General features: G+C 42.9%; 1 pseudogene across 1 annotated transcript; it reads right to left on the bottom strand.

Annotated features, from left to right (window-relative positions):
• Positions 1 to 4,989: 4,989 nt before the first annotated feature.
• On the bottom strand, positions 4,990 to 7,491 carry LOC311097969 (endonuclease domain-containing 1 protein-like; annotated as a pseudogene). Its single transcript has 3 exons — positions 7,103 to 7,491; positions 6,091 to 6,777; positions 4,990 to 6,034 (listed from the first exon to the last, which is right to left on the bottom strand). The product of its transcript is annotated as an endonuclease domain-containing 1 protein-like (transcript).
• Between the last annotated feature and the right edge of the window lie 659 nt (positions 7,492 to 8,150).

The following is an 8,150-nucleotide window of genomic DNA, read 5'->3' as shown; positions in this document are numbered from 1 at the left end:
GCATCACATGACTGATCACAGCTGACCTCAGTGCCGCTGTTATGGAGTAACTATCAGTACTTTTAATACTTGCTATTCGTTTCAGTTTATCTTTCCTGTAGAAGTAGTTAGAGTTAGGGTATATGAGTAGTTGGAGTTAGGGTATATGAGTAGTTGGGGTTAGGGTATATGAGTAGTTGGGGTTAGGGTATATGAGTAGTTGGGGTTAGGGTATATGAGTAGTTGGGGTTAGGGTATATGAGTAGTTGGGGTTAGGGTATATGAGTAGTTGGGGTTAGGGTATATGAGTAGTTGGGGTTAGGGTATATGAGTAGTTGGGGTTAGGGTATATGAGTAGTTGGGGTTAGGGTATATGAGTAGTTGGGGTTAGGGTATATGAGTAGTTGGGGTTAGGGTATATGAGTAGTTGGGGTTAGGGTATATGAGTAGTTGGGGTTAGGGTATATGAGTAGTTGGGGTTAGGGTATATGAGTAGTTGGGGTTAGGGTATATGAGTAGTTGGGGTTAGGGTATATGAGTAGTTGGGGTTAGGGTATATGAGTAGTTGGGGTTAGGGTATATGAGTAGTTAGTATGCTAGAGTTAGGGTATGTAAGGTAGGGAAGGCAATTTCAGAAAGACGCTAGTAACAGCAACTAAGCTAGCTTTGAAAGCATTAGATCACAACTAAAGCCACTCTGAACATTTCCTTATACAAACATCGAGCAACCTAAATAATTCATCAACTATTGACTGAGAATAATAAAGGTACAGAACTTCCATCATGTATTATGAAGGGCAATCACTGATGAAGTTTCAGTGAGCTCTTCATATCTTCTGGTTGTGTGTGTGATTGCCTCAGTGGTGCTCATGCGAACCCTTCGACGGCTCAGTCAGAGAGCTGTGTGTCTTATCAAGCGCTTCACTCCTCATCAGCTGAGATCTCTGAGGTGTGCAGAGCTCTTACACCTGTAGATGCCGCTAAACCAGCAGCTCCTGATCACTTATACAGTCAGCAGCCCACACTATTGCAGCAGCTCTGACTCGTATCCTCAATCTTTCTGTTGTCTCTTATATGGAAATGGTTCTTTGCTCTTCCCCTGTTTAAAGGTGGAGATCCCACACACAGAAATAACTACTGTCCATGTCCAAGCTGTCAGTTCTGGCTAAAGTCCTTGAAACTTTTGTCAGCAATCAACTGAAGGACTTTCTGTTAATAATACACTGTCTGGTTTTCAATCTGGTTTTAGGAAACAACATAGTACAACTACAGCCGCCTTAAAAGTACTATGACTTAAAGGCACAATATGTAACTTTTTTGGCAAGCAGACTTTGGATAAAAAAGGAGAACTAAAACGAGAATCAATATCAGCGCGGTGTTTTCGAGATGCCGAGAGCTCCCATAGACAGTATATAAACGAGAGCTCCACGTCCGAGACTTTGACCGCTTCTACATGTACTTTATTAAACAGGTGAGCACATTTACATAAAACTAATCAATGTTATATAGTTCAACAATGATAAAATGTTAGAATATGATCTGTATGTTATTCTAATGTTGATCTAGCTTACTGCTAGCCTCAAACAGACAAACTAACACATGCATTTCAACACATTCAAATGCAGTTTAGTGTGCTAGTGTAATGCTAGACCAAGTGAAAAAAAGCATGTGTATTCACTCATCCATAAACATTATTAGATCCGTCGGCTTGACGTTGACGACAAGATCCATAATTCTAAGCAAATGTTGCGTCATCAAACTACGCCTTTGTTATTGTAAAGAGGTTAGCGACCCCTAGTGGAGAAAAATGCCATACTGTACGTTTAATTGAGTCTGTGGGCAGAAAGCAACACTGCAGCGTTATTCACTGATCTATCCAAGCCTTTGATACTGTCGATCATACCTTACAGCGCCTCATCCCCTCTGAGAATCAGTACAGGAGCGCCTCAAGGCTGTGCTGAGCCCGTTTCTGTACTCTCTGCATACTCACGACTGCACACCATCTCATGACACTAACAGCATGATTAAACTGAGCTGATGACACGACTGTGCCGGGCTGATCACCGGAGGAGAGGAGGTACAGAGGCTGGCGATGTGGTGCACAGATAATAACCTTACTCTGAACATTAATAAAACAAAAGAACTCAGTATTGATTTCAGGAAGAAACAGATCGTTCACACACCACTGTATATCAACGGGGAGAGAGTGGAGAGGGTGTCTAGCTTTACATTTTTGGGCACACACATCTCTGAGGACCTTTCATGGACTACACACACCACAGCGTTAGTCAAGAAAGCACAAAAGCGGCTGTATTTCTTAAGAGTAAACCTGTCACAGCGGCTCTTGGTGTCATTCTACCGCTGTTTTGTTGAGAGTGTCCTCGCACATGCAGTGCTGGTGTGGTGTGGAGGAAGCTCGGCCGCTGATGAGAAGGGCTTGCAGAGAGTACTAAAGACCGCACAGAGCATCATACACAAACACTACTTGCCCTGATGACATGTTTACCTCTCGATCTCTGCAGAAAACACACAACATGGGTCAGGCAACATGTTAAAACGCTACAGGTCCATCAAATCACGCATAACGAGATGAACAGCTTCTGTCCCAAAGCTATCACGATAATGAACCATGAACTGAAAATACATCCCCAAACCATCATCATCACAACAACACACTCTTGACACACAAGATAACTTATGTGAAGCACTACGAGCACTTTATTTATTCATGAGCAATACAGCCTTGATTGCAATATGTAGGCTATTTAGCTACCTGTAGCCTATATGTTGGAGAGTCTAAAAATGTGAAATTGTACAATGACAAATAAAGAAATCTAATCTAATCATTATTGGATTATCTAAACATGCCAGTGGTTGGTGTAATAGCGATCTCTCCAACAGAGCTCAGTGTGTGCAGGCAGAAGAGTTTATAAAGGTGTGCCACAGGGCTCAGTCCTAGGACCACTCCTGTTTACTCTATATCAATAATATTGATCAAAATGTTCATAACGCACGTTCACTGTTACGCTGATGATACAGGTATAGTTCAGCATCCACACCCAATCTGGCTCTCACCCACTTGCAGCTTGCTTTTAATATTGTTCAAGGCAACTTATTTGAACTTAAACTAGTTTTAAATGCTGATAAAACAAAACTTATGTTGTTTTCTATACAAAATCCATCGCTCATAATCTTCCTTCAGTCACTACTTCCCAAGGTTCGGAGATTGAGTGTAATTGATGACGCGCTCTCCTCTGTTCCTCATGTTCAGCAACTGGTGAAAGGTTTGAAGTAAAAAAAGAAAAAGTTGCTGCCACTTTTATATCTGTAATAGATTATGGTGAAGTCATATACATGCATCTTCTCAGTGTTTACTTTGGACTCTGTTTATCATGGACCGTAACACTTGCTTAAAAGCTCTTGTGTGTGTGTGTCTCCATCATATCCCCTGTTCTGCCCAACTTGCCTCTCATATACAGATGCTTCAACTTGTATTGCTTTTTCTATTTCCCATTGTTCATACATTTTGAATGATTTATCCTGTTGTTTGCTCATTTTCACGAAAGTGTTGCTATTTTGTTGCAACAAAGCAAATAAAACAATGGAGAAGGCAGTTTGCTGATCTTTAAATGTAGGCTCTAGTTTACGACTCCCTGTTCAGTGCCAGAATATAATTTGGAAGATGTTTTTCCAATTTCCAAACAAAGAGATGTTTAAAGTTCAGAGATGTTCATAGCAGCCAGCAGGCATCAGCTGAGGAGTGTGAGCGGATGAAGACGAGCAGAGGGATCTGGTGTTTATATCTGTGAGCATGGACACAGTTTGACTTACGCCTGGTTCACACCGGACGCCGAAACGACGCGGAACGGAAAATCACGCGCGGTCCGGCGCCTGCCTGTTCACACCAGACGCGTATTCTAGTCGAGACACACACGCAGCCAGAGAGAGAATATGGTAGACAGTAGTAGTGTAGATATACCGTTGAAATATACATCCTCTCTTCAAATTTATTAAATCTATTTTGTTGTGTTTTTTCTTTGTTTTTTTTCATCTTTCTAGTCTGTTTAGATACACAAATATGATCGCATTTGTCACTCGCGGTATTTTAATTAGAAAATTGCTTATATTTTGACAATTGACCGGATGTCTCGTGTTTGTTGGTGTGACTTCCTGCCGGAATGGACGCGGATCACTCGCGGTCGCGCAAAAAATAGACCAGACGCCGAAACTGGCGCTTCACGGCGCGGGCCGGCCGCGGCTCACCGCGGCGCTCCGCGTCTGGTGTGAACGACACCATAGGTTAACATGGGCGCCGAAAGGAAGCGGCCTCCGTTCCGCGCCGCTTCCGCGTCGCTTCGGCGTCCGGTGTGAACCAGGCGTTACCCCTCATTTACACCGCACACGTCTGCGGCGCATTACGGCTGCGACACGGCTACCGGAGCTGATCGCGCCCATTCTAGTCAATGCTTGTGTTTACACCGGCCGCGACGCGGCGCGTTTCAGAAGCTTCCCAGAAGCGGCTCTCCGCGCCGCTTCGCTAAATATAGGCGCCTAGTCTATATTTGACGGACGCGCGTCCAAGTCGCACCGGGAATACAAAATAAAAGTAAAAAAAACATTGTCAAATTCAAAATAAACACCCTGTGCAAACTCCCAAACGTATTACACACCAATATCCTTGGTAGAAACCATAGACTGTATGGTAGAAACCCAAAAATCAAGAAAAACCACGTCGGACAGGCAAATCACGTGGTCTCGCGCATCCAGTCGCTCTGCTTCTGAAATGCTTCTGGTGTGAGTTGGCACCGCGTGGAGGACGGAATAAAACCTTGTTGCAGACGTAATGCACCGCACACGTGTGCAGTGTAAATGAGGGGTTACTCTTCATGAAGATCACATCACTGTTCTCATAGCTCATAGCTTGTGTTTAAGAGAGTCTACTAATGTCAGAGACTTGTTTTTACTGAATACAAAGTGTACTCCTTTGTGTAAGAATTTGCACATATATAATAGATTCATACATATTTTTATTGAGATTTTTGTTTTTGCATAACAATGAAATGAAAAAAAAAAAGACATTTTAATCAGCTGTTAATTACAGATAAGAGATAAGAGTCTTTATTTTGTATGTTAGAAAGCTTGTAGGTTAGTAAGAGCTCCAAATACAATCACAATCAACTTTGCAAAGTCCTGCTTCATAATCATAATTATAGTCATAGGGTACTATGTATTGTATTAATTTGACGGAATATTCCGTATTTTTGTTTTTTTACAGGTGTTTTACCTGTGCTTTGAATTTTAAACTGCATTGCATTGTGTTTTATAGTTAACAGAAATGTCCGTAAATTAATGGATAATGTCCCGGTAATGAGATGCCAGTGCTTTTCCTGTTATTTTACGGATTTATTGAGTAACAATTCAACAGTAATCCCAGTTGTCTTCATCATCTGTGTAGCACCACTGGTTTCCAAGGATGGAACCATATTTGGCACAGGCATGGTTGCTGCGGCAGTACTTCCCGTTTTTAGCTTTACTGTTCCGGAGCGGAGGACTGCAGTAATCCCAGCCATCTTTAATGTAACCATGATCAGTCTTACACCAGTAGTAGTCGTAGCCGTATGTGGCACAGGGGTGATCATCCAAACATCTCTTTCCTTTAACCGTGACGAGTGAGTACCGCGGTGAGCACTCTATCTCCGTCTGGCCTGAGTAACACCAGTAGCTCTTGAGATCGTGCCGGGAACAGGCAGGGAGAGGAGCAGCAGGGCTTGGTTTTATCTCCTATGTAGCACACACAGCTGTAACTGGACTCTGAGACGCTTGAGCACTGCGACCCATCAGCTGCAGTCTTCTGCTTCTCTGGGACCAACAGGCATTCAACCGCATCCGACCCCTCGGATACCTCCCTCTTTCTGAGCTCATCACGAACATATTTCCTTACTGGTCTGCGATCAGTTATAAGACAAGCACTTCCAGTAGAAGCCTTCAGATCCTCAGCCATAGTATAGTAAGTGGTCATGCTGTCAATGGCTAATTTTGCTGTCATCTCTTTCAGCTTGACATAGCCTACTTCTCAGAGTATTGGCTGCCGCTGCTGATGGCCCTTTTCACTCCTCTATACGTGGTCTGCACAGCTGTGCTCATTTCGATTTTACCTTTGAACTCCTCCTTAACCATGTCTAATTTATTATTGTCACCAAAACAAGCATCTGCAAAAATAGAAACTCTCCGTGGAGTTTCTGAGAGCTGACTGTAGAGTGTGTTGAGCTGATACTCCAGGTCTGAGACACTCATCGGGTTTATGTCAGGCTCTTCTGGCTGGTTTTCCCCCATATAGCCGAAGGAGAAAGACTTTCTGTTATCAGTGGCGTGTTTATAACAGACAGCCGTCCAGATGTGAGAGGGCACCGTCACCCTTCCAGGCTCTTCAGAGACTTCCTTCTGTGGTATTCGTAGAGTTGCGTTAGGTACCGTACCTGTGACAATGTAGGCTGTTGCTGAATCTCCATCACTACTGAGCTTGTTTAGTAAAAAACTCTTCAAAGTTCCCTCCCACTTTCTCCAGTGGATACGGTTAAAACACGGGTCCATCGGTGCGGCATTGGTCAGTGTGAATGTTGCATTACGGCCATCACCGCAGTTGAAGCTGCTGGGGTTCAGGTGTCCACGATCATATCCGGTGAAACTGTAGTCACTGCTCATGGCTTGACTTCTTTTAATATCATCTTTTTTTAGTCCAAGTTTTCTCAAGTCTCCCTCAGTCTCACGAACCATATTTGTAATTTGGGTACCTGAAATCTACAGATAAAATAATATGTTAGCTGGTTAGTTTGATGTTGACTGCTTGTAAGGAAAGACTTTATTTTGTTTTCAAATTTTCTTGTGAAAAAAAAAATTTCTTTCTCCCTGCTTTGTCTCTTTTAGTTGACATTTATAATTTCTACTGTACAATTACTGTATAAGTACATTTAAAAAAGTACCATCCATCTAATATATTTTTCTAATTATTTGCAATGGCAAAACAGAATGAAGACCAATAATTAGATTAACAGAACTGCTTATGGATTGCAGAGCTTAAACTGCTAATAAAGTGTTTTGTTAGAGAACAGAAGCACATACTCACCTGTGGCTCGACGTGCCAGACTTTTGTTGTTCCACGGGCGTTCTTGCATTTAGGATCAAACACGTAGGCACTGTAGAGGGGAATCTTGTGTTCTGTTGAGTACAGCGTAGCGTAATAGTACCTGGGTTTGAAGAATACTCCATGCCTGGGTTGTTCTTGACAATACATCTGACAGATTGTCTTGGCATTCTGATCCATTCCTCCTGGTTCTGTGTTTTTGTAGAAAAACTGCTTACACCCATTAAAGTCATGGACCACTTCTGCGTGAGCACTGAAAGCTGTCAGCACAGCACAGGCGAGCAGACCCAGAGCAAACATGGTGTGACGCTGGTCTCGTGTTATAGAGACACCAGAAGCACAGCCGCTTTAAGTACAGTCTCAGTCAGAGATGATGCTGTGGGTGGGACTGACATTAACAAGTGAAGAATGAGGAATATGATGGGACCTGCTCTTCATCATGCTTATGGGACTAATTTTAGAGCATGAACAGAAACACTGATTTACTGTAAAGCAAACACTTTCAAATGCTTCTCAGTAATAGAGATGCAGTGCTTGCGATTTCCACTTCAGTTTTCTAATCCGTTTCACTTCTGTGTCTGGAGCGAGGAGCTGGTGCTTTGGAAAGTCAGATACTCCCTGTTTTGTCTCTCTGTGATCGTTCAGGGTTTGTCCCAGTAATGAGCGAGAAGCTGGAAATGTAAAGCCTGGAGTCATCAGAGAGTGCTTTAAAGGGGTCATATAATGTCATTTTTGTACAAGCTAATATGATTCTTTAGGGTCTAAATTAAAAGTTTGTAATATACTTTAATTAAAAATTCTCATTAGTATTGTAAGAAAACACTCATTTTACCTGGTCAAAAACAGCTGTTTTCAGCACGCCGTTTCAGTGCATGTGTCTTTAAATGATAATGAGCTTTGCTCACCCCGCCCCTCTGTTCTGTGGAGCCCCGCCCCTCTGTTCTGTGGAGCCCCGCCCCTCTGTTCTGTGGAGCCCCGCCCCTCTGTTCTGTGGAGCCCCGCCCCTCTGTTCTGTGCATACACCGTTTCT

This window comes from Abramis brama (genome assembly GCF_963993115.1).
Source record: "Abramis brama genome assembly, chromosome: 15".
In the NCBI taxonomy this organism is placed as follows: domain Eukaryota; kingdom Metazoa; phylum Chordata; class Actinopteri; order Cypriniformes; family Leuciscidae; genus Abramis; species Abramis brama.
This window is presented reverse-complemented; position numbering and strand designations above follow the sequence as displayed.